General features: G+C 47.7%; 1 protein-coding gene and 1 pseudogene across 2 annotated transcripts in view; both read left to right on the forward strand.

The window, feature by feature from the left end:
* Nucleotides 1–6,018, forward strand: part of LOC103796577 (uncharacterized) — a 196,163-nt gene that overhangs the window by 32,217 nt on the left and 157,928 nt on the right. The gene's annotated exons all lie outside the window — the stretch shown is intronic.
* LOC144576513 (ATP-binding cassette sub-family C member 6-like) overlaps nt 4,056–6,018 on the forward strand; it is a 134,268-nt pseudogene continuing 132,305 nt past the window's right edge. The window contains exon 1 of the transcript XR_013524602.1: nt 4,056–4,155. The product of XR_013524602.1 is annotated as an ATP-binding cassette sub-family C member 6-like (transcript). The remainder of the gene's footprint in view (nt 4,156–6,018) is intronic.

The following is a 6,018-nucleotide window of genomic DNA, read 5'->3' on the forward strand; positions in this document are numbered from 1 at the left end:
ATAGCTGCTAAAAGGGAGAAGCTCCTCCCTCCCACTGGTTACATGAGAACATTCCCACTCAAGATCAGCATGAGATGGTCATTGAAATTTATTGACGTTGGGGTGTAACAGCTCAGGCCCTGGGATTTCCAATCTCTGTTTCAAAAGATAAGGGATAGCCACTGTCTCAAAGATTAAAATTCAGATTCTTATGAGATGAAGAGATTATAGGAATGCAGTGAAACTCTGAGATCTGCATCTGTGATCTGTGGATAATTATTCTTCATGACATACAGACACATATGCAGCCACACACAGAAGTGTTCAGTAGGGGCACAGGTATTTTATAGAAGACAAAATGTATATTGGACAAAAAAGATCACATGGAAATCAAAACAATTTTTTTTTTACTATAAAAATGCCTTAATAACAGTGTGTGTACAGCATGGGACATGGACAGGGAAAACCAAGTGCACACACAGAGGCACAGGTCAGATGACAGACTGGAAGTGGTATGATCTTAGTTCACAGCAACGTGCATCTCCCAGCTTCAAGTGATTCTCCAGCCTCAGCCTCCTGAGTAGCTGGGGTAATAAACCACAAGGCCGGGCTATTTTTTGTGTTTTTAGTAGAGACAGGGGTTTTTCACTATGTTGACCAGACTGGTCTCCAACTCCCTACCTCAAGTGCTGGGATTGCAGGTGTGAGCCACCTTGCCCAGCCTCTCCTTCTTTTAAAGAAATTGATTGGATAATAACATAGTCCTTAGAAGGAATTCTCTCTTACATTTCATATTAATGTTTCTCCTCTCAAATTAGGCTGCTAGCTTAAGTGCCCAGGCTACAAAGCTTGTTTCATTCTCATGCACAAATAATATACACACAGTGCCCCAGTATTTTTCCATGCCCTGACCTCAAATGCCATGTACGTGAGCTTGACTGTGTTGCCATGTGCCCCCCAAAACCAGGGTGTGTACATTCTTTGTGATATTAGGAGTAATATCATCCTCTCACCTCGTGGATATTACAAACAATATCACAAGGCGGGTGTACTGCAATACTGGAAGTAATCATATCCTCTTTCCCCCTAAATATTATGACCCATATTACAGTGGAGTTTATACCCCCTGCCATATTGGAAGTTGTATCATCCTTTCCCACACTGGATAGGATGAAAAATATCAGAGGGGAGTGTGCACCCCTTCCATATGCAGAGTAACGTCATCCTGTCCTCTGCTGGATATGATGAACAATATCACAGGGGGTTGTACACACAGGGTGTTTACGATATTGGGAAAAATGTCCTGTCATCCCCTGCATATTACAATTTCCCAGGAGGGTGTATGCCCTCTGCAATGTGGCAAGTGATGCCATCCTCTTGCCCCGTGAATATTATGAACAATATCGCAGAGGTGTGAACACGATATGGGAAGTAACATGGTTTTCTCCCTCCTGGATATTATGAACAATATTGCAGGGGGTGTACACCATATCACAATATGGGTGTATATTCCCATATTGCAGGGGTGTACACCCCCTGTGATATGAAAAGTAACATCATTCCCCCCCAATATTATGAACAATATCGCAGAGGGGTGTACACGTTCTGTGATATGAGAAGTAACATTATTCTCTTTCCCCCACCGGATATTAAGAACAATATCGCAGGAGGGCATACACCCCTGCAGTGTGTGGGGAACATCATCCTCTTTCCCCCTGGATATTATGAACAATGTTGCAGGGAGCTGTCCACAATCTGCGCTATTCGGACTAACATTATCCTCTCCCCACCGAATGTTACAAACAGTATCACAGGTTTGTCCACCCCTGCCATATGGGGAGTAACATCATCCTCTCCCCTCCTGGATGTTATGAACAATACCGAAGGAGGGTGTACACCGCCCGTGATATGGGTAGTAAGGTGATCCTCTTTTCCCTGGATGTTGTGGACAGTATCACAGGGGTGTGTACCCCCTGCGATATGGGGGTAATAGCCTCTCCCCGCCCCGCCGGATGTTACAAACAATATTGTAGGGGGGTGTACACCCACTGTAATATGAAAAGCAATATCCTCTCCCACCATGGATATTATGAACAATATCACAAGGTTGTGTACATGCCCTGCGATATTGAGGAAAATGTCATAGTCTCTCTCCTTGGACATAAGGAACAATATCACAAGAAATTGTACACCCCTGCAATATTGGGAGGAACATCATCCTCTCCTTCCCTGGATATCATGAACAATATCACGGGGGGATGTACACTTTCTGTGATAGTAGAAGGAATATTATCCTCTCCCACCGATGTAATGAACAGTATCACAGGGAGATGTATGCCCAATGCGATATTGGAAAATGTATCCTCTCCTCCACTTAATGTTAAGAACAATATCACAGAGAATGTGGACATTATCTGCGATGTTAGGTGGGATATCATCCTCTCTCCCTGCCCCCGGATATTATGAACAATATCACAGAAGGGTGCACAGATTCTGTGATATGGGGAAGAATATCATCCTCTCCCCCCACCCCGATATCATGAATAATATCACAAGGAGGTGTACACCCCTTGCCATATTGGGAGGAATATCTCCTCCCCCTCTAAATATTACCAACAGTCTCACAGGGAAACGTGCGCTCCCTGCAATGCTGGGAGGAATATCATCCTCTCCTTCTTTGGATATTATGAACAATTTCACAGGGAAATGTGTATTCCTGAGATACTGAGAGGAGTATCATCATCTCCCCTCCTGGATATTATGAAGACTATCACAGGTGGGTGTACACCTTCTGCAATATTGGGAGTAGAATCATCCTCTCCCCTTGAATATTACAAAAATGTCACAGAGGGTGTACACACAAAGTGCTTACAATATTGGGAATAATACCCCTTCTTGATGGTAGGAGCAATGTCATAGGGGTGGACACTCTTAAGATTGACAGTCATGTTATCCTGTCCCTGCATGGATATCATGAACAATATCACAGGAGGGTGCCCATTTCCTGAAATATTGGAAGGAATATTACCCTCTCCCACCTGGATATTACGAACAATATCACAGGGCATTGTTCTCCCTCCCCCCCCCCGTGATATTGGGAAAAATGTTATCCTCTCCCCCCACTGGATATTATGAATATCGCTGGGGGTGTACATCTCCTGCAGTATTGGGAGGAATATCATCCTCTCCCTTCCTGGATATTATGAACAGGATCCAAGAAGGGTGTGCACTCCCTGCGATATTGGGAGGAATATCATCTCCTCCTCCCCTCAGTATTATGAACAATATCACTTGGGGGTGTACACTCCCTGTGACATTGGGAGGAATATTGTACTCTCCGTCCCTGAATACAACAAACAGTATCACAGTGGGGTGTACATGCCCTGCGATGTTGGGAGGAATAGCATCTTCCCTCCCGCTGGATATTATGAACAAGATCACAGACCTTTGAGTTCTCTCATCAGGAGAAACTGGAATTGCTGGGTCCAAAGTATTTGGGAAGTTTGGAGTGATTCTTGTTGCTGGGGGAAGAGGGAACTAAGGAAGTGTCACTGAACCTTCAGGGGTTCCGGGATCCCCCACCCAGGTGCCTGTACCAGCTCCCCAAGCGCGCCTCCCTCCTGCCCCTACCTGTTTTCTTTTTCTTTTTTTTCTTTTTTTTTGAGACGGAGTTTCGCTCTTGTTACCCAGGCTGGAGTGCAATGGCGCGATCTCGGCTCACTGCAACCTCCGCCTCCTGGGTTCAGGCAATTCTTCTGCCTCAGCCTCCTGAGTGGCTGGGATTACAGGCACGCGCCACCATGCCCAGCTAATTTTTTGTATTTTTAGTAGAGATGGGGTTTCACCATGTTGACCAGGATGGTCTCGATCTCTTGACCTCGTGATCCACCCGCCTCGGCCTCCCAAAGTGCTGGGATTACAGGCTTGAGCCACCGCGCCGGCCTCCCTACCTGTTTTCACCCCTTGTGGCTCCACCCTCGCCGGGCAGCTGGACCTTGCCCGGGGTCTTCTGATCTCCGAGCTCCAATTTCAGCCGGAACTGCCCCGCCCCGCCCCTTCCCTGGCAAGAGCACAGCGGAGAACTCTGCTGGGACACTGACCTACAGACCGACGCTGGGACCCAGGACAACTGAGGCGCCGATGGCCGCGCCTGGCGAGCCCTGTGTGGGGCAGGAGGTGAGTGCCCCCGCACATCGTGCCCCATTCTCCTTTTCCAGGCTTGGTTTGGGTGCAGATCTCTGGGGATGCGATACTGGGGAGAGGAGACACCCCCAAATTCCTGGACCCGGAAGCGAGGAGACTTACTCTAGCCCCCTAACTGCACGGGTTGGACCCCTTTCACCAAGCCGGCCCCCGATACTCCAGCTCTGTTTAAAGGGCCACCAGACCGCCCAGCTTCTAGGGGCTTTGAAACTTATTTACGTAAAGCTAGTTGGTCACCCATGCTCTTCTACCCCCAGAGAGCACTTACCCCGCTGGTTTATTTTCCCATTGCTCTTAGCAAAGGATTCCAGGGAGTGGAGTTCATGGGAGGGTGGGGGTGGGGGTTGCAAACTCCCAGCATTCTGAGGGCCATGGAGGTGAAGCAATAGGCTGGTATGAATTGAGGGATCCTCTGTGCCTAGCCTTGTGCCCAACATGGTGCCACACTGCTGTGAACTTTGCTGCTGCTAATTCATTTAATACAACTCATATACGTAGAGTCTCATCCCCCTTTTGCAGGGAAGGAAACTGAGGCACAGAGGTTAAAGTTTGCACAGCCAGTGGGTTGTGAAACCAGGGAGAATAAAAAGACAGCAGAGAGAGAAGTAAAGAGGCCACGTCCACTAAACTTCAAATGTCCTCTAAGGTTAGATAGGACCAGCAGAACTGCTGAGATAAAAACAACAGATGGCCAGACGCGGTGGCTCACGCCTGTAATCCCAGCACTTTGGGAGGCCGAGGCGCGTGGATCACGAGTCAAGAGATGGAGACCATCCTGGTCAACATGGTGAAACCCCGCCTCTACTAAAAATACAAAAAATTAGCTGGGCATGGTGGCACGTGCCTGTAATCCCAGCTACTCAGGAGGCTGAAGCAGGAGAATTAGCTGAACCCAGGAGGCGAAGGTTTCGGTGAGCCAAGATTGCACCATTGCACTTTAGCCTGGGTAACAAGGGCGAAACTTCGTCTCAAAAAAAAAAAAAAAAAACAGATGAAGCTGGGCATGGTGGCTCATTGCCTGTAATCCCAGCATCTAGGAGGCTGAGTCAGGAGGATTGCTTGAGGCCCAGAGTTCCAGACCAGTGTGGGCAACGTAGTTAGACTACTATCTCTACAAAACATTAAAAAAAAATTAGCCAGGCCAGGTGAAGGGGTTTATGCCTGTAATCCCAGCACTCTGGAGGCCAAGGTGGGGGGACTGATTGAGCCCAGGAGTTCAAAGCTTTAGTGAGCTTTGATTGTGCCACTGCAGCCTGGGCAGTGGAGTGAGACTTTGTCTCTAAAACATTAATTAAATTATAATAAAAATAAATCACATCAGGATCAGCAGTCGGACAAACTTTGGGGTCAGATAAGCCTGGGTCAGAGTCAGCTCTGCTACTTCCCATTCATGTGGCCCTGAGGGAGGCAGTTCCCCTCTTGGTGCCTCAGTCTGCTGGTCTCTGAAATGGGGACAGTATGGCCTATGTCCTAGAGTTGTTATAAGGATTAACTGACAGTCCATGGAATAATTAGGGACCCCAGGGCTCCTAGACCCCAGAGCCCAGCTCCCTGGGTTCAAATCCCAGCCCTTCCACTTCTCAGCTAGGTAAAGTCAGCCAAGCTACTCAACCACTCTGGTCCTCAGCTTCTTCATCTGCAAATCAGTATGATAACTGCATCTACCTAGGGTTGATGTCAGGATGAAAGGAGTTGAGAATTATTAGGTATTCCAAAGAGTGCTTGGTACATTTCTGTGTAAATGTTAGAGATTCGAAAAGTCACCAGGCCCCCTGGGCAGGTGAGCTGGGTACCCCTGCCCTCTACATTCTTAAGAGTCCTCCTGGTGTTCCCTCA

The sequence above is a fragment of the Callithrix jacchus genome, chromosome 12, assembly GCF_049354715.1.
Source record: "Callithrix jacchus isolate 240 chromosome 12, calJac240_pri, whole genome shotgun sequence".
In the NCBI taxonomy this organism is placed as follows: Eukaryota; Metazoa; Chordata; class Mammalia; order Primates; family Cebidae; genus Callithrix; species Callithrix jacchus.